The 24,434-nt window shown below is 45.6% G+C and overlaps 1 protein-coding gene across 2 annotated transcripts in view; it reads left to right on the top strand.

The window, feature by feature from the left end:
* The window catches only part of EIF4B (eukaryotic translation initiation factor 4B), a 1,945,171-nt gene that overhangs the window by 195,158 nt on the left and 1,725,579 nt on the right, over window positions 1-24,434 (top strand). The gene's annotated exons all lie outside the window — the stretch shown is intronic.

Raw genomic sequence — 24,434 nt, forward strand, 5'->3', positions numbered from 1 at the left:
GGTGAGGTTTAGATCCCTAGAGCGTGTGGCTCTCGATTTATTTATTTATTTTTTTAGGTGGAACATGTCCATCAATTCTGGGTTGGACATGGCCTTGTATGTCAGGCAGAGATCACCTCTGAGTAAGCGGTATGCAACCGAGTACAGCTGGAGTTTCTTCAGTCAGGCTGCATTGGGCATCTGTTTGAGGCCAGTAATCATCTTGGTGAGGTACTTCTGTGGTCTTTCCTGCTGTTGCAGGTGTCTTGTAAGGTACATCCGAAATGGGGCGTTGTATTCTATGATGGGTCTGATGAGTGATGAGTAGAGGGGCACAATAACCTGTTTTGTTCTAGATGCAAACCCTTTTGTGATTAGGTGGGCCACATAGAATGATTTTTTAACCATCTTGGCAGTATGATTATCAAAAGAGCGATTGCTATCTACTTGGGTCCCCAGATCCCTTATTACATTTTCTGTATTTAGGGGACTACCACGTATGTGGTAGTTCGCGGGTACTTTGTTTTTTCCAAAGGGGGATGACTATGCACTTTTTGGCATTTAGCTTGAGCCCATGATTTTGACACCAGGTATCAGTCTCAGCGAGACCCTTCTAGAGGATGTCTGTATCAGAGTGTCAGTTATGGCCCTCAGTTTGCAGTCGTCTGCGAACTTGGTCAGCCATAAACCTCCTGTGCCTGCCTGTACCTCTGAGAAGTATATACCGAACAGGACGGGTCCCAGAACTGAGCCCTGGGGGACGCCACTTGTAACCTGTGTAGAGTCTGACCTAGAGCCTGCAGCTCTCACTGTGTGGGTTCTGTCTGTGAGCCAATTGGCAACCCATCTCGTGACATAGGGGTTTATGTTCAGGCTGGTGAGCTTGTCTATAATACCAGAATGGGGAATGGTGTCGAAAGCCTTTGCGAGGTTTAGGTAGGCTGTGTGAACCTCCTTTTCCCTCTTATAAAGCCTTGGTAACTGTCTCAAAGAAGTCCACCACGTTTAGGAGGCATGATCTGCCCTTAACAAAGCGAAACTGGGTAGGGTCCAATGTTTGGAGGTTCCCAATGTCTCTGTTAGTGAGTTCCATGATGATGTGCTCCATAGCCTTGCAGACCAGCCAGCCTTCAGCCTATAAAAAGGCAGATAGTTCCTCAGTCTTTCAAGTATTTTGAAGTTTTTTTCATTCTAGGTCAGACCCACCATTCATTTATTTTTCGTCCAGCTGCTAATAAAAATCTGGTTAATACTAATCCTCCTTCATAGGTTTGTACTAGGCTAACTACCTCTGGAGCCTTTTTAAGACTAGCCATGCCTCCCAAACCTCTGACAAGTTCTAGGACTCTTGGTAAGTGTAAGCAGGGGCTTTCGGAGATGAAACATTTACAGGCTGCCTGTGTCCATTTGTCCAAGTTGTACTTGAATTGGGTTAGGGAAGAACTCTGGTTCACATTGATGTGGGAGCCTGTTCCAGAAAATGAGTAGTCTTTTGAATACATACTTCTCTCCAGCTGGTCCTATTTATATCACAGGCAAGGTTTAAACTTTTAGAAAGGGAAATTCTGGTGCTGTATGTTTTTGTGGATATGCAGGTGGTCCAGCAGAATGAGGTCTAACAATGCCTTGTATGGTAAGCATAGATCTGCTCTCAGCAGCCTGTAGGAGGTGGAATACAGGGCTAGGGCTTTGAGGCGGTCTGCATAGGACATGATGTACATAGTGTTATACTGCTGCAGTCATCACACTTGGGTTATCCTGCTGTCAGGCGGTCCCGCAGTCGGCTGAATCCCAAAGTCTTGGTCCGGCGTCGGTTGTTGTCGCTTCTTCCCTGACGTCAGTGCGACAGGGGTATAAAAGAGGCAGCCGACGCCATTTTTTTCAGTCTTTCTTGCTGCGCGGTGCCCGAAGCAGAAGGAGTTCGCAAATGCCAGTCGGCTAGCTCCTGAGATTTTCAAATTTTCAAATCGAATTTCAGCCCGAAGTCTTCTCTAAAGCTAAGTACCCCGTTGGGGAAACTTTTCTTGCCTCAGACCGATGTCAGACAAACTTAATAATTGCATTTCTTGTGGGAAGCAAATACCTCATAAGGATTTTCATTCTTATTGTATTCCTTGCCTAGACCCAGACCACAACGTCTCTGGTTGTCGGTTTTGTGCTAGGTTCAACAAACGTACAATCAAGTGTTGGGCTAGGTTCAACAAACGTACAATCAAGCGTCGGGTGGATTTCGCCCGACATTATTTTGGCAGAAAATTTAACTATAGCATGTCGTCGGAGCAACCGACATCAGCAATGACTAAAAAACGCAAGGATAAGGACAGGCAACCAAGGCCAAGAACAGACACCGAGACCTCAGCAAGGCCTGCCGCCGGTTCTCCGGTTTTCAGTGGGGCGCCTACGCAGCCCCTGACTACCGCTGATTTAGAAATTCTGACGGCCTCCCAGACCGAATCAGCTGGGCCTCAGGAGCCGGTTCCATCTCACCCCTCGGACGCCAACCCTGACTGTGATCCGGAGATTTTGGACAGGCCTTCGGTTTCTGAAGGTGTCTTCAGACTGACTGCTATCTCTATTAAGTCTTATGCTAAACTTAAAGCTCCCTTAAAAGTTAGGAAACCGGGTCCACAGACCCCCCCCCCACAGGCCCCTATGCCTAAAGAACAGATGCTTAAGATGGCTGAGGATTTAATTACCCTTATCAGGGGTTCCCAGCACCCTCCTGACAAAAGGCCTAGACTGGAAGAAGATTACCCTTCCTCTGACCAAGCATCCATTTCCTCAGCTAACTCTGAGGACCAGGATTATTCCTTCCCTCCTTATGAAGACTCAGATGCTGAAGAGTCCATTCCCACTGTCTCCTCCCCTGAAGACTACTCTTTTGGGGAAACTTTGCACACCATGAGGGAACACTTCCACTGGGAAGGCCAAGATTACTCTGACTCTAAGAAAAGACTCTGTGAGTTTCTTCTTCTTCCACAGCATAGACCCCTTGCAATTCCTCCAGTTTTAGACATTTTGGATGATGTTTACACCGAATCTAGTCTAAACCCAGACTCCTTACCTCCTGCACCAGCTAAACCAGACAGATAATACAGAGTTCCTGATTCTCATAAGTTTCTATATAAAAGCCCTGTTGCAGACCCCAAAACCATTTCCCAGGGTCCCAAAGGGGTCAAGGCCTCTACTGCTAAGAATCCACTACCTTCTGAAAGGGATTCCAGAGCATTAGAAAGATGGGGGAAGAAAGTGTATACGTCTGCCACTTTGGCCATGAGGGCCTTAAACTGCCAATTCCACATAAAATACCAGCAGTACTTGATTACACAGTTAAAGCAGAAAATGATCCCTCAGACAGATCAACCTGATTTCAAAGAGATGCAGGATTTGCTGCATGCAGCAGAACAGGTGGGAAAGCATACCTTACAGTGTGGTTTTGATTCATTGGAAGCCTCATGTAGAGCAGCTGTCACAGGATCTGTAATTCGTAGACATGCTTGGCTAAAAGAGCAAGCCTTACCAGAACATGTCAAAGCAAAGTTATTGGATGCTCCATTGCAGAAAGATGTGTTATTTGGTGTCAAAGCAGAGGAAGTCTTAAAGAAAATGGAAGAAAAGGCAAAATCTATGCAGACAGTTAAAGATTTTTTACAGGTACAACCTCCTCGTTTCAGCAGAAACTGGCCATCAAAAAACTGGTCCTTTCCTGCATCAAACAGACACCAAAGGGGTAGCTACAGACGCCCAAGGGGCAGAGGCCAGCCACAAGGTTCTTTCAGGCCTAGACAATGGCATATGACAACTCAGAGGTGGAGACGAAAGATCTCAACCCTTCAGGAAACAAACACAATGACTTCCCTCTTCTCCTGCCAAGCAAAATTGCCCTGGCAGCACCTTTGGGAGGAAGACTGGCTCTATTTCCACAAAATTGGCGCATCATAACAAAGGACAAATGGGTTCTGGATATTATTACCCGAGGCTACAGATTTCATTTTCACACTTTACCACGGATGAGAGGCATGCCAAATCTGCCTCCAAACCAATGGGCAGAGGCACAAACGCAAATTTCAGCTCTCATGGATATGAAAGCCATTCAAAAGGTACCTACAAAGGAGCAAGGTCAAGGTTTTTACTCAAGACTATTCTAGTACCAAGAAAGGACAAAGCCTGGAGACCCATTTTAGACTTCTCAATCCTAAACACATACCTGGAGGTACCCAAATTCAAAGTGCTCACACTACAGCAGCTTCTTCCCATGCTGGGCAAGGAGTCTTGGCTGGTAACGTTGGACCTCAAAGAGGCATACCTGCATGTCCCTATCAGACAAGATTGCAGAAGATACCTCAGATTTTTGGCAGGTACAACACATTATCAATTCTCTGCATTGCCCTTTGGCTTATCTACTGCGCCCAGAGTATTTACGAAATGCCTGGCATCAGTAATTGCATACTGCAGACAACGAGGAATACAAATTTATCCATATCTGGACGACTGCCTGATCCAAGCGGACAGCAAGGACATTCTATTACAGCATCTGGCATTTGTAACAAAGCTGCTAAGTTGCCTAGGGTACACAGTAAACAAAAAGAAGTCAAAACTAATACCCTCACAAGACGTAATATTCCTGGGTGCCAGCTTAAATACAATGGCCCAGATGGCTTATCTCACGCCAGACAAACAAAAACAACTGACTCAATACTTCAAAAAGATGGCAACTTTTACCCAGCTCACTGCAAGGAAAATCCTGCAGGCATTGGGGGTTCATGGCATCCTGCATTCAACTAGTTCCACATGCAAAGCTGCATATGAGGAACTTAGAATGGTACCTGAAAAGTGTATGGACTCAACACAGGCACAGCCTCGAAATAAGTATACCTCTCATTCCCTGCCTTCAAAAAGAGTTCCTATGGTGGGCTCAAGCATGTCAAATAAACAAGGGTCTTCCTTTTGTCTTACCTCCAGCAAACCAAACTATGACAACAGATTCTTCAAACTACGCCTGGGGAGCACACATGGCAGGACAGTGCATACAGGGCAAATGGTCTGCAAAACAAATGCATCTACACATCAACCAAAAGGAGATGCTAGCCGTGCAAAATGCACTGACAGCCTTCAAGGACCTCCTGCATCCAGGACAACTATTAATAAGGACAGACAACACCACAGTTATGTGGTACATAAACAAACAGGGAGGAACACACTCCTACCCTTTATGCAGACAGGCAATGACCGTGTGGAACACAGCATTGACTTACCAAGTACAACTGCAAGCACAATTCCTGCCAGGAAAAGAAAACATATTGGCAAATGAATTGAGCAGAAATATGGCAGATCCTCACGAGTGGAGACTACACCCACAAGTATTTTCAATGATAACTCAAAGGTGGGGACGCCCAGACATTGATCTATTTGCCTCCCCCAACAATTGCCAACTACAGAAATTTTGCACAAGGACTTATCATTCCCTAGCCTGGAAAGTGGACGCCCTATCTTTCAGTTGGACAGCATTGACAGTCTATGCCTTCCCACCACTACCTCTTTTGACCAAGGTATTACTGAAAGTCAGATCAGAGAGACCACAAATGATCCTCATTGCTCCGGACTGGCCACGTCAGCACTGGTACCCATTACTAAGGAACCTTTCTTTCTCATCCATTAAGATCCATGCTTCAGCCATTTCAGCTCAATATAATACGGATCCTCCCATATTCTCACACCCTTTACTAAGGCAGTTTCTCAGAGGGGCTAAGAATATAAGACCCCCCCAGAAAACCCCCAACGCCAGCTTGGGACCTCAACTTCGTTTTAGAAAAATTAACACTGCCTCCTTTCGAACCAGCGTTCTCAGCAGAACTACAATACTTGTCATGGAAAACAGCTCTGTTGCTGGCTATCACCTCAGCACGCAGGGTCTCAGAACTACAGGCACTCATGGCAGTGGAACCTTTCATCATTTTCCATCAGGACAGAGTCTCTTTACGAACTAACCCTACCTTTATGCCAAAGGTAGTATCCAGTGTAGCTTTGAATCAGACCATTCATTTACCCACCTTTTATCCAAACCCCCAGAATAAAGGAGAAAAACTCCTTCACTCTTTGTGCATTCACAGACAGCTATGTTACTATTTGGATAAGACAAAGACCTTCAGAAAAACTGACCAACTCTTTGTATCCTATGCTGCAGGTTCACAAGGAAAGGCCATTTCAAAACAGACCATCTCCAAATGGATAGCACATTGTATCCGCTTTTGCTACTTGCACCATGGGAAAGCAGTGCCTGTTAATATTAGGTCCCATTCTACCAGGGCTACAGCAACCTCAGCAGCCTTTCTCAGGGGGGTTCCAACCAAGGACATTCTGGAGGCAGCTACTTGGAGTTCAGTGCACAACTTTACCAAGCACTACCACCTTCCATTATACTCAAAAACCAGAGCTGGTTTTGCCACTGCAGTTCTGCAGGGCATCCTAGCTTCGCCTAACCCAGTTTAGTACCAGACACCCATCCATAGCTTTGGGATTCAACCCAAGTGTGATGACTGCAGCAGTATAACATGATGAACATAGTACAGTTTTGTACCTACCATAAATGTAGATGTTTGAGTGTATATACTGCTGCAGTCCAGGTTACCCTCCTACCATCCCCTCTACATACCAGGGTGTTGGTTCTAACTCCATGTACATCAATCAGTTGGATGCATGTCTATATGGTGTATTTGCTAACAGCTAGTACTATTGTTTATCTACTAAGGTATTTTTGCATAGTTATTTGTATTGCCTTCCTAGTTGGGGGCACCGGACTTCTGGGGCAAGAAAAACTGAAGAAAATTGTGTCTGCTGCCTCTCTTATATCCCTGTCGCACTGACGTCTGGGAAGAAGCGACGACAATCGACGCTGGACCAAGACTTTGGGATTCGGCCGACTGCTGGACCGCCTGACGGCAGGATAACCCAAGTGTGATGACTGCAGCAGTATATACACTCTAACATCTACATTTATGGTAGGTACTAAACTGTACTTTATTTGTTTCCCTGTACTATTCTAGTGAGGGAACCTTTGTGGATGTTCCAGTTGTTGGGTATGCCTGGTATGTACCAAAGGGGACAATTGTACTCAGTGATAGGTCTGATGAATGCTGAGTACAGTAGAACAATGACCTTCCTGGACCTAGATGCCATACTTTTAAGAAGCTGAACAACATGGAATGATTTCTGCAGTACCATAACCACATGATGGTTGAAGGCTAGATTATGGTGTGTGTGTGTGTGTGTCCCCAAGTCCTTGACTACTGGGTCTACTCTTGCAGGTGTGTTGTCAGTATGATGTCTACCTGAGGTGGCGGACATCCCAAGGGATTCTGTAATGCATTTCTTGGCGTTTTTATACATGAATCTGACACCAGTTTTTTGCCTGATGTTCATCGTGCATACAGCTGCAGTCATAACAGATGGGATGTCCTTCATGGATGCATCTGCAGTCATAACAACTGGGTTGTCCTGTCGTCAGGCAGCCCTTCGGTCGGCCGGATTCCAAAGTCCGGGTCCGGCTTCGGCTGATGTCGCACTTCACCCGACGTCATCTCTGCTGGTCTTCGGGTATAAAGGCATCAGCCGACGCCATTTTCCTCAGTCTTTCTTGCCGCGTGGCGCCCGAAGCAGAAGCTGTTCGCAAGTGCCGGTCGGTCAGATCCAGAGATTACTACTACCGAATACTACTTGAAGACTTCTAAAGCTAAGTACCCGTTGGGACTCTTTCTTGCCTCAGCCGATGTCAGAAAAAGTCAATAACTGTTTAACTTGTGGGTAACAAATACCTCATAAAGATTTCCACTCTTACTGTTTGCCTTGTTTAGGCCCAGACCACGACGTAGCAGCCTGTTCCGCCTGTGCTTCATTCAACCGACGAACGCTTAGGCCGGTCGGAGTTTGCGAACAGTTTTTCGGCTCAGATTTTGCGTACATTATGCCGCCGGATCCTCCGACTACCCAAATTGTTAAAAACGAAAGAAGACTGACACTCGCGGTCCGCGGTTTCGCCGAAACCTTGGTTAAGCAAACCGCGAGTGTTTCGGTTTCGCTGAAACCGAAAACTGATCAAAGTACAGCGGAATCAATTACTACTACTGAGGTCCCTACTACCTTACTTGAATCGGCCTCAGAAATTTTACCTACAACAGTGGTTACTAGTGACTTATCAGACACCATCCCTTTGGATGTCTCTACCCCAGCACGTGGTGCTGCTAGGCCTCCTGCAGCCATGTCTATTAAGGCCTTTGCCAGGGCTAAAGCAGCCAAATCTACTAAAACAGTGCCTGTTAAACCCCCTTCAACCAGGCCCTCTTCTAGTTCTCAAATGCTTACTCTGGCAGAAGATTTAATATCCTTAATTAGGGGATCTCAATCTCACCCAGACAGGGCCTCTCAGCCCCCAGAAAAGAGACCTAGGGCAGAGCCCCCCGAGCCGGTGTCCTCTGATGATTCTGCGGATGACTCAGACATTGCAGACCAGCCAGAGGCTCCTTTCTCCAATTATGAAGACTCAGATGCTGAAGAATCCATTCCAGCTGCTTCTCCACCAGAAGAATTCTCTTTTGGGGAAACCTTACATGCCATGCGAGAACAATTCCAATGGCAGGAACAGGATTTCTCAGATTCCAGAAAAAGACTTAGGACCTTTCTGCACCTTCCACAACACAGGCCCTTAGCTATACCTCCTGTCCTCCCTGTTGTGGACGATGCATTTAATGATGTTTGCACTGCACCAGATTCCTTACCTCCAGCCCCTGCCAAACCAGATAGATTTTACAGGGTACCAGACACTCATCATCACCTATACAAGGCCCCACTTGCAGACCCCGAAACTATATCCCAGGGGCCTAAGGCAGTAGCCTCGACCACAGCAAAAAACCCTATTCCTTCTCAAAGGGAAGCCAGGTCTTTAGATAGATGGGGCAAAAAAGTTTACACCTCTGCTACTCTTTCAGCTAGAGCATTAAACTGTCAGTTTCACATGATACAATACCAAGAGTTTATGCTTGATCAGTTAACTAAAAGCTGTCCTCGGATGACTCTTTAGATAAGAAATATGTATTAGAAATGGTAAATAACATACAGCAGGTTAGTAACCATTCCTTAAAATGTGGCTATGATGCACTGGAGGCTTCATTTAGATCAGCCATGACTGGCACAGTGATAAGAAGACATGCATGACTGAAGGAACAGGTCTTACCGGATCATGTTAAAGCTAAGTTATTAGATGCTCCTATGGATAAGGCCAGTTTGTTTGGTACACCTGCCCAGCAGGTAATGAAGAAAATGGAAGAAAAGGCAAAATCTGTACAAACAGTTAAAGATTTCTTGCAGGTTCAGCCCCCAAGGTTTAGCAGGAACTGGCCTGCCAAAAATTGGTCCTTTCCTGACTCCACAAGATCCCAAAGGGGCAGGAATAGACATTCCAGAGGCAGAAATCAATCCAGAAGGGGTGCCTACAGAGGACGACAGTGGCAAGGTAATAACAGAGGCACAGACACAGCCACTACCACTACAACAGCACAAGCACAATGACTTGATTCTTACTCCGCCTACCAGGGAACAAATAGCAGCACCATTAGGCGGAAAATTAACCTTATTTTCAAAGAACTGGCACTATATCACAAAAGACAAGTGGATTTTGCAAACCATAGACCAAGGTTACCGGTTCCACTTCCACACTTTACCAGTCAAAAGAGGAATGCCAAACCTGCCTCCAAATCAAAAAACAGAAGCTCTACAGCAGATAATGCAATTAACAAAGATGAGAGCTGTGGAAAGAGTACCAAAAACAGAACAAGGCAAAGGATTCTACTCCAGACTATTCCTAGTTCCAAGAAAGGAAAAAAATTGGAGACCTATTCTCGACCTGTCCACCTTAAATACATACATCATTGTCCCAAAATTCAAAATGCTGACCCTACAGCAACTTCTTCCCATGCTGGGCAAGGAGTGTTGGCTGGTAACTCTAGATCTCAAGGAGGCATACCTGCACGTCCCCATTCGACCAATTTGCAGAAGATACCTCAGATTTCTTGCAGGATCAGAGCACTATCAATTCTCAGCATTGCCCTTTGGCTTATCTACTGCGCCCAGAGTATTCACAAAATGCCTGGCATCAGTAATCGCCCACTGCAGGCTACAGGGAATCCAAATTTATCCATACCTGGACGATTGCCTGCTACAAGGGGACAACAAAAGCAAGCTGACAACAGATTTACAAAGGGTCATTTACTTGCTACAAGCACTGGGATACACAGTCAATTTACAGAAGTCAAGGCTGATACCATCCCAAACAAGGACATTCTTGGGTGCGGAATTGGACACAGTAAAACAAATGGCATTCCTAACTGCAGAAAAACAAAAAGAACTTCCTCTTTACTTCTTGGCACTAACAAGACAGAACAAGCTAACAGCAAGAAAAATTCTGCAGGCCTTGGGCTTCATGGCATCATGCATAATCTTGGTTCCACATGCCAGACTACATATGAGAAAACTACAGTGGTATCTAAAGAATTTATGGTCCCAACACAGGCACAGCCTAGAAGCAGAAATTCCACTAATCCCATGCCTAAAACAGGAGTTCCTATGGTGGGCACAAGCATGCCAGTCAAACCCAGGCCTACCCTTTCACAACTATCAAGCAAGCCAAACCATCACAACAGACGCCTCAGACCTAGGATGGGGGGCTCACATGCTGGACAAATGCGCATAAGGATTGTGGACGAGGACCAGCTTCACCTGCACATCAACCTAAAAGAAATGCTGGCAGTAAAACTGGCAATCCAGAAATTCAGACCATTTCTCAAAGAAGGCCACTTGATGATAAGGACAGACAACACCACAGTCATGTGGTACATCAACAAACAGGGAGGCACTCATTCATACCCCCTATGCAGAATGACTTTGGACCTTTGGAACCTGGCACTCAGCTACAACATCCAGTTACAGGCAATATTTGTACCGGGAAAGGAGAATACTCTAGCAGACATGTTAAGCAGAACCACCTCGGATGCTCACGAATGGATGCTGCACCCGGACATCTTCAAGACCATCTCAAAGAAATGGGGAATGCCACAGATAGATCTATTTGCTTCCCCTCTCAATCACTAGCTCATAAAATTCTGCACAAGGACTTTCCACCCACTTGCATGGAAAGTGGATTTGCTCTCCTTCAGCTGGAAAGATCTGACAGCATATGCATTCCCACCTCTCCCCTTGATACACAAGGTATTACTAAAAATCAAGGAGGAACGTCCAAGGATAATCCTAATAGCTCCAAACTGGCCAAGACAACACTGGTACCCATTGCTGAGGAGCATGTCTCGGGGCAAAATGTGGTCAATACCCCTGATGCCTTTGATGTTAACTCAGAACAACTACAGCATCATGCATCCAAACCTAAAAACTTTGCAACTGACTGCATGGAACATCACATAGCAGCAACTAATCCAGAACTTTCCCAAAGGGTTAAAGACATTATCCTTGAAGCCCGCAGACCTTCAACAAGAAGGAACTATGCAGGAAAATGGAAAAGGTTTGTCATTTGGAGTGCTGAAAGAGGAAAAGATGTGTCGAATATAGATATTGCTAACATTCTGGAGTATTTGGCAGAGCTTCTACATACAGGCCTGTCCTATTCCTCCATCAAGATACACGCATCAGCTATTTCAGCAGAATACAGCTTTGATCCACCTGTCTTTTCACATCCTTTACTCAGGCAGTTCCTCAGAGGGATCAAGAATGTAAAACCTCCTAGGAAACCACCGTTGCCAGCTTGGGATTTGAACTTTGTACTAGAAAAGTTGACACTCGCACCTTTTGAACCAGCAGCATCAGCAGACCTACAGCATCTATCGTGGAAAACTGCCTTCCTACTAGCAATAACCTCAGCAAGGAGGGTTTCTGAACTTCAGGCCCTAATGGCAGTACAACCCTTCCTAATCTTCCACCAAGATAGAGTGTCCATGAGGACTAATCCTTCATTTATGCCTAAGGTAGTATCCAGAGTGTCTTTAAACCAGGCAATCCACCTACCTACCTTCTTCCCCAACCCACAAAACAGAGGGGAAAGAATGCTGCATACCTTGGATGTACATAGACAGCTACGCTACTACCTGGACAGAACAAAAAGTAACAGAAAAACTGACCAGCTTTTTGTAGCCTATGCAACAGGAAGGGAAGGAAAAGCTATTTCCAAACAGACAATCTCCAAATGGATAGGAAATTGCATACGATTCTGTTACTCCTTTCATGGAAAACCAATTCCACAGAACATAAGGCCTCATTCTACAAGGGCAACAGCCACTACCACAGCCTTCTTACGAGGAGTGGCAACCAAGGACATCATTGAGGCGGCTACTTGGACCTCTGTGCATACATTTGCCAAGCATTATAATTTACCTCTGTATTCCAGATCCCGAGCAGGGTTTGCCACTGCTGTACTGCAAGGGATCCTAACCACACCATAATCTATTCTTCCTCCTCCCCTAGTTGGCTATGGTATTCTACCCAGTTGTTATGACTGCAGATGCATCCATGAAGGACATAGTACAGTTTTGTACCTACCATAAATGTAGATGTCCGAACTGGATAGCATCTGCAGTCAGGATTAACCTCCCTCCTTCCCCTCTGTGGTACTCCTAGGGTATTTACCCTCCTAATAGCTAGCTGGTGGGGGGGAATCTCTTATGGTGTATTTGTTTGTATATATGTACATACATGCTTATTTTTTGTGTTTGCCTTCTATCTTTTTGGAAACTTTGGCATTTATCCAAATTTTAGCCTTCCAAGAGGGCACCTGGCATCTGGGGCAAGAAACACTGAGGAAAATGGCGTCGGCTGATGCCTTTATACCCGAAGACCAGCAGAGATGACGTCGGGTGAAGTGCGACATCAGCGGCCGGACCCGGACTTTGGAATCCGGCCGACCGAAGGGCTGCCTGACGACAGGACAACCCAGTTGTTATGACTGCAGATGCTATCCAGTTCGGACATCTACATTTATGGTAGGTACAAAACTGTACTTTTTCCTGCCGTCAGGCGGGTCCTCGGTCGGCCGAATTCCAAAGTCTAGGTCCAGCGTCGGATGTCGTCGCTTCTTCCCTGACGTCAGTGCGACAGGGGTATAAAAGAACCAGCCGACGCCATTTTCTTCAGTCTTTCTTGCCGCGCGGTGCCCGAAGCAGCCGCGGCCAGCTCCTGAGATTACGAATATTTTTCAACCGAAGTCTTCTTGAAAGCTAAGTACCCTGTTGGGGAAACTTTTCTTGCCACAGTCCGATGTCAGACAAAGTTAATAATTGCATTTCATGTGGGAAGCAAATACCGCATAAGGATTTTCATTCCCTCTGCATTCCTTGCTTAGGCCCAGACCACGACGTCTCGGCCTGTCGTTTTTGTGCTACATTCAACAGACGCACTATTAAGCGTCGGGCGGAGTTCGCCCAACACTATTTTGGCAAAAAAGTTTAATTACATTGTCGTCGGATACTCCAACTCCAGTTTTGAGTAAAAGACGCAAAGATGAGGACCGACATACGAGGTCCGCGACGTCTACCGACACCACGCTAAAGCCGACTACAGGTGCTCCGGTTCTCAGCGAGGTGCCTACGCAGCCCCTGACTACCGGTGACACTTCTTTGGCGGTGTTTTCTGTGACCGAGGTCGCAGGCTCTTTGGCCCACACCCAGACTACAGATACCGAAGCCACTCTTGGCGGGGAAACTCAGAGTTTAGACAGGCCTGCCACCTCTCAAGGTGTCTTCAGGCCTTCTTCTTTTTCCATCGAGGCTTTCACTAAGTCTAAAGCAGCCATGCATACTAAAAGACAAGCTCCACAGGGCCCCTCTCAAGGCCCCATGCCTAAAAAGCAGATGCTCAAAATGGCTGAGGATTTGATTACTCTTATCAGGGGTTCTCAACCCCCCCCGTACAAAAGGCCCAGAGTGGAGGAAGAATCCCCTTCCTCGGACCAGGCCTCCATTACTTCAGAACATTCTGAAGACCAGGAACATTCATACTCCCCTTTTGAAGATTCTGATGCAGAGGAGTCCATTCCCTCTGTCTCCCCCCCCCTGAGGATTACTTTTTTGGGGAAACCTTACATACCTTGAGGGAACACTTCCACTGGGAAGGCCAAGAGTACTCAGACTCCAAGAAAAGGCTTAGGGATTTCCTCTTGCTCCCTCATCACAGGCCTCTGGCTATACCTCCTGTCTTAGACATACTAGATGATGTGTATTCGGAGGCCTGCCTTAACCCAGATTCTTTACCTCCTGCTCCAGTCAAGCCTGACCGGTATTACCGGGTTCCTGATTCACACCAATTCCTATACAAAAGCCATGCGGCTGACCCAGAAACTATTTCACAGGGTCCCAAGGGAATTAAGGCCTCCACTGCTAAAAATCCATTACCTTCAGAGAGAGATTCCAGAGCTTTAGAAAGGTGGGGGGAAAAAGGTATACACCTCGGCCACCTTAACCATGAGGGCATTAAACTGTCAGTTCCATATGTTAAAGTACCAACAGTTTCTGTTATCACAGTTGAAAAGCAAAATGTCACAACCTGGACAACCAGACTTGAAGGAGTTGCAGGATTTGTTACATAGTGCAGACCAAATGGGTAAACATACCTTGCAATGTGGTTTTGATGCTTTAGAGGCCTCATGTAGAATTGCTGTTACAGGATCAGTCATATGTAGACATGCTTGGCTCAAAGAGCAAACCTTACCAGATCATGTCAAAGCTAAATTACTAGATGCACCTCTTCAAAAAGATGTATTGTTTGGTGTTAAAGCTGAGGAGGTATTAAAGAAAATGGAGGAAAAGGCAAAATCAATGCAAACAGTGAAAGATTTCCTACAGGTACAACCTCCACGTTTCAGTAGAAATTGGCCTTCAACAAATTGGTCCTTTCCAGCCACAGACAGACCCCAAAGAGGTAGATACAGGCGCCCGAGGGGTAGAGGGCAATCTCAAGTATCGTTTAGAGGCAGACAATGGCAAGCACCCACACAAAGAGGTGGTGAGGATAGTTCACAGCCATTCAGAAAGCAGAACCAATGACTTTCCCCTTTGCATGCCAAGCAAGGCTCAAATGGCAGCACCTTTAGGTGGAAAACTGGCATTATTTTCGAAAAATTGGCATATTGTCACAAAAGACAAATGGATCCTGGACATTTATAGACGGAGGCTACAGATTCCACTTTCACACCCTTCCAAAAATGAGAGGCATGCCAAACCTGCCACACAATCAAAGGGCAGAGGCACAAAAACAAATTTCAGATCTCATGGACATGAAAGCTATTCAGGAGGTACCTGCACAAGAACAGGGTCAAGGTTTTTATTCCAGACTATTCCTGGTACCAAGGAAGGGCAAAGATTGGAGACCTATTTTGGACCTATCCATCCTAAACACATTTTTACTCGTGCCAAAATTCAAGATGCTCACATTACAGCAGCTTCTTCCCATGCTGGGCAAGGAGTCTTGGCTGGTAACATTGGACCTCAAGGAGGCATACCTGCATGTCCCAATCAGACAAGATTGCAGAAGATGCCTCAGATTTCTTGCAGGTTCAACCCATTATCAATTCTCTGCATTGCCCTTTGGCTTATCTACTGTGCCCAGAGTGTTCACGGAATGCCTGGCATCAGTAATTGCCTACTGCAGACTTCAAGGGATACAGATATACCCATATTTGGACGACTGCCTGATCCAAGCGGACAGCAAGCACATACTTCTGAAACATCTGGCGTTTGTAATAATGTTGTTGAATTCTCTGGGATACACAGTTAACAAAAAGAAATCAAGGCTAATACCCTCTCAAACAATAATTTTTCCTGGGTGCCAGCTTGAATACAAATACCCAGATGGCCTACCTCACGCCAGAGAAACAAGGGCAACTAACTCAATACTTCAGAAGACTGGCAACTTTCACCAGGCTGACTGCAAGGAAAATCCTGCAGGCTCTAGGATTCATGGCATCTTGCATCCTGCTAATCCCATGTGCAAAGCTGCATATGAGGAAACTTCAATGGTACCTAAAAAACCTATGGTCTCAACACAGCTACAGTTTGGAAACAATAATACCACTGATTCCATGTCTTCAAAAGGAATTTCTGTGGTGGGCTCAAGCATGTCAAAGAAACACAGGTCTCCCATTCTGCAAGCCTCAGGCAAATCAAGTCATCACAACAGACGCCTCGGACTACGCCTGGGGGGCGCACATGACAGATCGGTGCATTCAGGGCAAATGGTCCCAAAAAGAAAAGTACCTACACATCAATCAAAAGGAAATGCTAGCAGTAATAAATGCTATTATGGCTTTCAAAGACCTACTGCATCCAGGCCAGCTATTGATAAGGACAGACAACACCACAGTAATGTGGTACATAAACAAACAGGGAGGAACCCATTCATACCCCCTATGCAGGCTAGCCACGTCTCTTTGGAACACTGCTCTGGAATTACAAATCAAACTTCAAGCACAGTACCTGCCAGGCAAGGAAAACACGCTGGCAGACAACCTAAGCAGAAATATGACAGATCCACACGAATGGAAGTTGCATCCTCAAGTTTTTACAAAGATAATTCAAGCATGGGGAAGGCCAGACATAGATCTCTTTGCCTCCCACAGAAATCACCAATTGACATAATTCTGCTCAAGGACCTTTCATCCACAGGCCTGGAAAGTGGACACTCTTTTTCAGTTGGACAACAATGACAGTTTATGCCTTTCCACCTCTTCCTCTGCTGCCCAAAGTTCTATTAAAAACCAGAGCAGACAGACCAAAGATGATTCTCATTGCTCCAGACTGGCCAAGACAACACTGGTACCCACTCCTGAGGAGCCCGACGCATTCCCCACCATGGATCCTGCCTGTAATGCCTCTTCTACTGACTCAGCACAACTTCAAAACTTTTCACAGTCAGCTGAAAACACTCAATCTAGCCGCATGGAGGATTCCTTAAATTCACAACAGACCCTACTCTCCAAGGAGGTGCAGGATGTCATTTTGGAGGCCAGAAGGCCTTCTACTAGAAAAGCCTACTCCGCAAAATGGAAACAGATGTTCTTAGTTCCCCATTGCTGCAGTCCTTACTATTGGGTATAGTCCGCGTCCAGTCGGCCCGAATACCAGAGTATAAGGCTGACGTCGGTCAGGGCGCATTAGACTGACGTCAGTACATCAGGGTACTAATGCGCATGACCGACGTCATATCCTCAGTCTTTTTTGCCGCATGGTCCGATGCAGAAGCAGTTTTGCGAGTGCAGGTTGGCGTTCTGAAATATTTCCGAAACCGGAGTTTCAGACCGAAACAGAGTTGGCTAAGTACCCGTTGGGAACATTTTGGTTTTTCTTGCCTCAGTATTTAACCGGATGTCAGAAAAAGTGAATAACTGTATTTCTTGTGGGAAACAGATACCTCATAGGGATTACCATACCTTGTGTATACCTTGTTTAGGGCCTGAGCACGACGTTGTTGGTTGCCGCTCTTGTGCTCGGTTTAACAAACGCACTATTAAGAGGAGGTTAGACTGTGCCAGGTTAGTGTTTGGGAAGCGTTGCAATTATAAAATGCCGTCGGATGCTCCGCGCCCGCTTATCCAAGAAGCGCAAGGACAAAACAGCGAAGCCTAGAGTTGATGAACCGGCAGTCCCGGACGTCGGTTCTTTAGAAGGCTCAGTGGAGCCAGAGGTTTTGCCAGGAGTTTCCATGGAGTCTCAGGCAGAAACTTTACTGTTACAGGATGTGCCTTCTCAGGAGGTAGGCCAGGCTGAGGGGGCTTCTCAGGTAACTGTTCTTCCTTCTCTTCCCAAGGTAGTTAGAGCCTCTCCTTCTGTTGCCAAAACTTCTTTGAGAGGTAGGCCTAGTTCAACTTCAGTGGGGGCTTCTCCTAGCATTTCGGGTTCTGTACCTAAGAAACATATGCTTAAAATGGCAGAAGATTTGATTACTATGATTAGAGGTTCTATGCCCCGCCTGATAAGAGGCCTAGGGTGGAACCGAGTTTGATAGTTTTGAACAGTGTTCAGAGGCTTCAGAGTCTTCTGCGGAAGACTTGCAGGAGTATCCTACTTATTCTGATTCTGATGTGGATGATTCCAATCCTACAGCTTCTCCTCCTGAGGATTTCTCATTTTCAGAGACTCTGCATTCCATGAGGGAGCACTTTAAATGGGAAGGCCAGGATTACTCTGATTCCAGGAAAAGGCTTAGGGAATTCTTGTTTTTACCCCAGCATAGGCCCTTAGCTATACCTCCTGTGTTGAATGTGGTGGAAGATGTTTTTGCAGAGGCTTCCTGAACCCTGAATCTCTTCCTCCTGCTTCTGTTAAGCCTGGTAGGAATTATAGGGTGCCGCAAGCTCATAAGTATTTGTTTAAGAGTCCTAGGGCGGACCCAGAAACTATTTCTCAAGGGCCTAAAGGTGTTAAGGCTTCTGTGGTTAAAAATCCTGTTCCCACTGATAGAGGCAAGGGCTTTGGATAGGTGGGGAAAGAAAGTGTATACTTCTTCCACTCTAGCCATGAGAGCGTTGAATTGTCAGTTTCACATGCTAAAATATCAGAATTATCTCCTTTCACAATTAAAGTCTAAGGTGGATGCTTTGGCGGAAGGTATTGAGTGTAAAGAGTTGCTGGATTTGGTTCATGTGTCTGAACAAGTGGGTAAGCATTCTTTGCAATGTGGTTTTGATGCTGTACAGGCCTCCTCGAGGGTGGCTGCTACTAGTTCTGTTCTTCGCAGGCATGCCTGGTTGAAGGATCAGAATTTAGCTGAGCATGTTAAGACAAGGATTTTGGATGCTCCTTTACAGTCTGATGTGTTGTTTGGATCGCCTGTGGAAGCAGTTTTAAAGAAAATGGAGGACAAAGCTAAGTCTATGCAAACTGTTAAAGATTTTTTGCAGGTGCAGCCACCGAAGTTTAGTAGAAATTGGCCTGCTAAAGGGTGGACATATCCTGCTTATGATTCCCAGTCTAGGGGTAGGTCTAGACGTGGTAGGGGCAGGGCTCAAGGTTCTTTTAGGCCTAGAACAGGGAGTTCACCAGCTCAGACTTCTGGTGAGGGCAGGGGTCAGTCCTTTCGTAAACAGACCCAATGACCTGTCTTTTCAGCTGCCAGTAGATTCTCGTCTGGCAGCTCCTTTGGGAGGAAGACTGTCTCTTTTCAAAGAAAATTGGGATTTAATTACTCAAGACAAATGGGTGTTGGATATCATTCACCACGGTTACAGATTTTATTTCCATACAATGCCCCCTTTCAAAGGCATGCCAGACGTTCCTCCTCCACAAAGAAAAGAGGCTCACGAGCAAGTTTCTCAGTTACTCCAGTTGGGGGCCATTCAGCCAGTCCCTGTATCAGAAAGGGGCCTAGGATTTTATTCTCGCCTGTTCCTAGTACCAAAGAAGGGGAACACGTGGAGACCAATTTTGGATTTATCTCTCCTCAACACTTTTCTGGACATTCCCAAGTTCAAGATGTTGACGTTACAACAGCTTTTACCTCTGCTGGGCAAAGATCACTGGATGGTAACTTTAGATCTCAAGGAAGCTTACCTTCATGTGCCTATAAGGCTAAGTTGCAGGAAGTATCTGCGGTTTCGAGCTGGAAATTCTCATTATCAGTTCTCTGCATTGCCCTTTGGCTTATCTACTGCCCAGAGTATTCACAAAGGTTCTGGCTCCAGTGATAGCTTACTTCAGGCTTCAAGGAATTCAAATCTATCCTTACTTGGACGACTGCCTGATTCTGGCTCAAGAAAAGGAAGACCTTCTACAGCATCTGGAATATGTTATAGCAGTGCTAAGATGCCTAGGGTATTCTGTGAACGAAATAAAGTCCAGTCTAGTACCCTCTCAAGACATGTGCTTTCTGGGTGTGAGACTGAATACAGCAGCCCAGATGGCCTTTTTAACCCCGGACAAACAAAAGAGTCTATCACTTTACTTCCATCAACTATCTCATCAGTCCGTGCTGACTGCAAGGACAGTCCTTCAAGCATTAGGGTTCATGGCATCTTGTATTCTGGTGCTTCCCAATGCCAAACTGCATATGAGGAAGCTACAATGGTATCTCAATAATGTATGGACACAGCACTGCCAGGATTTGGACACTGTCATTCAAATAATACCTTGCCTTCAAAAAGAATTTTTGTGGTGGGCTCAGGAATGTCACCTAAACAAGGGACTCTCTGTGACCCGCCAGAGGCGAGTCAGATTTTAACGACAGATGCCTCGGACTTTGCTTGGGAGCTCATCTAAATGGAAAGTGGATACAAGACAAGTGGCCTGCCAGACTACAGCATCTACATATCAACATGAAGGAGATGTTAGCAGTCCAGTTTGCATTAATGGCTTTCAAGGAGTTACTTCTTCCAGGGCAGGTGTTGATTCTAACAGACAACACAACTGTCATGTGGTACATCAACAAGCAAGGGGAACACATTCTTATCCTCTATGCAGGCAAGCAATGATTTTATGGGAGACTGCGCTAAGCTTGCAACTAACTCTTCAGGCAAGGTTTCTGCCGAGCACAGAACTCCTTAGCAGATGTGTTAAGCAGACAAATCATGGATCCCCACGAGTGGAAACTGGATCTTCATGTATTTCAAAAATTGACAGTGTCATGGGGAACTCCAGACATAGATCTGTTCGCTTCTCCACTAAACCACCAGCTGCCACAGTATTGCACAAAGGGGTTTCATCACACAGCTTGGAAAGTGGATGCTCTGTCTTTCAGTTGGAAACATCTTCATGTGTATGCCTTTCCTCCTCTGCCTCTTCTTCCAAAGGTACTATTAAAGGTCAGACAAGACAGGCCAAGGATGATTTTGATAGCTCCAGATTGGCCTCGGCAGCACTGGTACCCACTACTACGGAGTCTGGTAAGGAAGCCTCCATGGCCTTTACCTCTGATTCCTCATCTATTATCTCAGAAGGAGGGTCATCTGCTCAATGTCAAGCTTCACTCTCTTCATCTAACAGCCTGGCATATTCTGTGTTGAAACACAGCAGGTCTCAACTTCCTCAACAAGTTTTAAATGTGATTATGGAAGCTAGAAGACCTAGTACAAGGAAAGTGTACGCAGAAAAATGGAAGAGATTTTTATTTTGGAGTACAGCAAAGAATTTGCAGGTTTCTGAGCCTAATTTGAGTGTGGCTCTTCAATATCTTACTGAGTTATTGGACAAAGGTTTGTCCTTCTCTTCCATTAAGATTCATGCTGCAGCAATTTCAGCTCACTATGATTGTGACCCACCATTGTTTTTGCATCCTTTGTTCAAGCAGTTTCTTAGAGGGGCAAAGAATATAAGACCCCACGAGAGCTCCTACTCCTGCTTGGGATCTCAATTTTGTGTTGGAAAAACTTACTCTACAACCTTTTGAGCCTGCGGCTACTGCTGAATTGAAATACTTGTCATGGAAGACTGCTTTTCTGTTGGCTATTACTTCTGCAAGAAGGGTGTCTGAGTTGCAGGCCCTTATGGCAGTAGAACCATTTTTGATTTTCCATAAGGATAGGGTATCATTACGTACTAATCCTTCCTTTATGCCTAAGGTGGTTTCTAGTGTGGCTTTAAACCAAACTATTCATTTGCCTACTTTTTATGCAGACCCCCAAAATAAAGGGGAAAAGATTTTGCACACTTTAGATGTACACAGGCAATTGCGTTATTATTTAAGCAGGACTAAGGATTTCAGGCAGTCTCAGCAGTTGTTTGTTTCTTTTGCTTTGAGTTCACAGGGCAAGCCTGTGTCAAAACAAACTATTTCTCGGTGGATTGGCTTTTGCATTGCATTTTGTTATTCCCATCATGGCAAGGAGATTCCAGCTGGGATTAGGCCTCATTCCACTAGGGCTACTGCCACTTCAACAGCATTTCTAAGGGGGGTGGCAACTAAGGATATTTTGGAAGCAGCTACTTGGAGTTCAGTGCATACTTTCTCTAAGCATTATCACCTTCCTATCTACTCTAAGTCTAGGGCTGGTTTTGCCACAGCTGTTTTGCAAGGCATGTTGTCAGCTCCTGCTTCTTTATGATTTGCCAGCCTCCCTTACCTCTGCTTTGGGATTCTACCCAATAGTAAGGACTGCAGCAATGGGGAACGAAGAACATAGTACAGTTTTGTACCTACCATAAATGTAGATGTTCGAGGATCCCCATTGCTGCAGTCCAATTTACCCTCCCTCCTTCCCCTCTGTGTTTAGGGGTGGTTGTGTGGGTGAGGTTACATGCTTATATTTTTGTATATATTCTTGTATATATTGTATATATGTTTGGTGCAGGTATTTTGGGCCTTGTCTTTTTAGGGTCTTCTGACATCTGGGGCAAGAAAAGACTGAGGATATGACGTCGGTCATGCGCATTAGTACCCTGACGTACTGACGTCAGTCTAATGCGCCCTGACCGACGTCAGCCTTATACTCTGGTATTCGGGCCGACTGGACGCGGACTATACCCAATAGTAAGGACTGCAGCAATGGGGATCCTCGAACATCTACATTTATGGTAGGTACAAAACTGTACTTTTTGTGCCTGGAATCAGAAAAAGGGTCAGAATCCTGGAATACTGAATTTACCTCAAATATTACAGTACCTAGCTGAGATGCTAAGCAGTCAGTGGACTTTCATTCTCCTCTATCAAAATCCATGCCTCGGCCATTTCTGCAGAATACAACACTGATCCTCCTTTATTCTCTCACCCCCTCTTAAGACAGTTCCTCAGAGGGGCTAAGAATATAAAACCCCCAAGGAAACAACCAGTACCTGCCTGGGACCTCAATTTCATTCTAGAAAAACTGACCTTGCCTCCTTTTGAGCCAGCTGCTTCAACAGAACTGCAATATTAGTCCTGGAAAACAGCCTTCCTTCTGGCTATCACCTCAGCTCGCAGGGTTTCGGAACTACAAGCCCTCATGGCTGTGCAGCCTTTCATCATTTTCCATCAGGACAGAGTTTCCTTACGAACCAATCCTTCCTTTATGCCAAAGGTAAGTATCCAGGGTAGCCTTGAATCAGGCTATCCACTTACCTACCTTTTACCCTAATCCTCAAAACAAAGGGGAGAGACTACTACATTCCTTGGACATTCACAGACAGCTACGTTATTATTTGGACAGAACAAAGCCTTTCAGAAAATCAGAGCAACTCTCTGTGTCCTATGCTACAGGAGCTCAAGGGAAGCCTATTTCCAAACAGACAATCTCAAAATGGATAGCCCACTGCATACGCTTTTGTTACTCTTTTCATGGTAAAACTGTACCTGCAGGCATCAGATCTCACTCCACAAGGGCCACAGCTACCTCTGCAGCTTTCCTCAGGGGGGTTCCTACCAAAGATATTTTGGAAGCAGCCACTTGGAGTTCTGTACATACTTTCTCCAAGCACTATCACCTACCATTATACTCCAAATCTAGAGCAGGCTTTGCCACTGCAGTCTTTCAGGGCATCCTGGCTCCACCTAGTTCCACCTAGTGCCTACCACCCCTTTTTTAGCTTTGGGATTCTACCCATCTGTTATGACTGCAGCTGTATGCACGATGAACATAGTACAGTTTTGTACCTACCATAAATGTAGATGTTCGAGTGCTAATACAGCTGCAGTCCAGGTTTCCCTCCCTCCGTCCCCTCTTGGGACAGGCCTAATGGCTAACACCTCCTCATACAACCTGATTGGGGTATTCTTTTATGGTGTATTTGCTTGCAACTACTGTTTTTTGATTATATTGTATTGCATTATTACATAAATTTATGTATTGCCTTCCTTCTGGGGGCACCTGACATCTGGGGCAAGAAAAACTGAAGAAAATGGCGTTGGATGGTTCTTTTATACCCCTGTCGCACTGACATCAGGGAAGAAGCGACGACATCCGACGCCAGACCTAGACTTTGGAATTCGGCCGACCGAGGACCCGCCTGACGGCAGGAAAACCCATCTGTTATGACTGCAGCTGTATTAGCACTCGAACATCTACATTTATGGTAGGTACAAAACTGTACTTTGGCCTTTCTTGAAGGACATTAGTGTTGGTGAGGGATTAAATGACTGCTCCTAATTTGTAGTAGTCTGCAAATTGGGTCTGCCAAAGGCCGTTGGTGTTCGCCTTCACTTCAGAAAAAATAGATACCAAAAAATAGCAGTCCCACAACCGAACCCTGAGCAACTCTGTTGGTGACAAGTGGATTCCCCAATTCTAACTTCCTAGGTCCCCTCTGTGAGCCAGATGGCTATTCACCAGGTGATATAAGGATTTATACTTAACCTCTTCAGTTTCTCAGCAGTACCAGAGTGGGATGTTGTCAGATGCCTTGGACTGGTCAGAGTAGACTGTGTGAGCCATTTTGTCTGTTGCTTTGGTGACATTTTCAAAAGTCATCCACCAGGTTGAATAGGCATGATCAGCCCTTGACGAAACC

This window comes from Protopterus annectens, chromosome 9.part0, assembly GCF_019279795.1.
Source record: "Protopterus annectens isolate FY-2018-M chromosome 9.part0, PAN1.0, whole genome shotgun sequence".
NCBI classification, from domain to species: Eukaryota; Metazoa; Chordata; order Ceratodontiformes; family Protopteridae; genus Protopterus; species Protopterus annectens.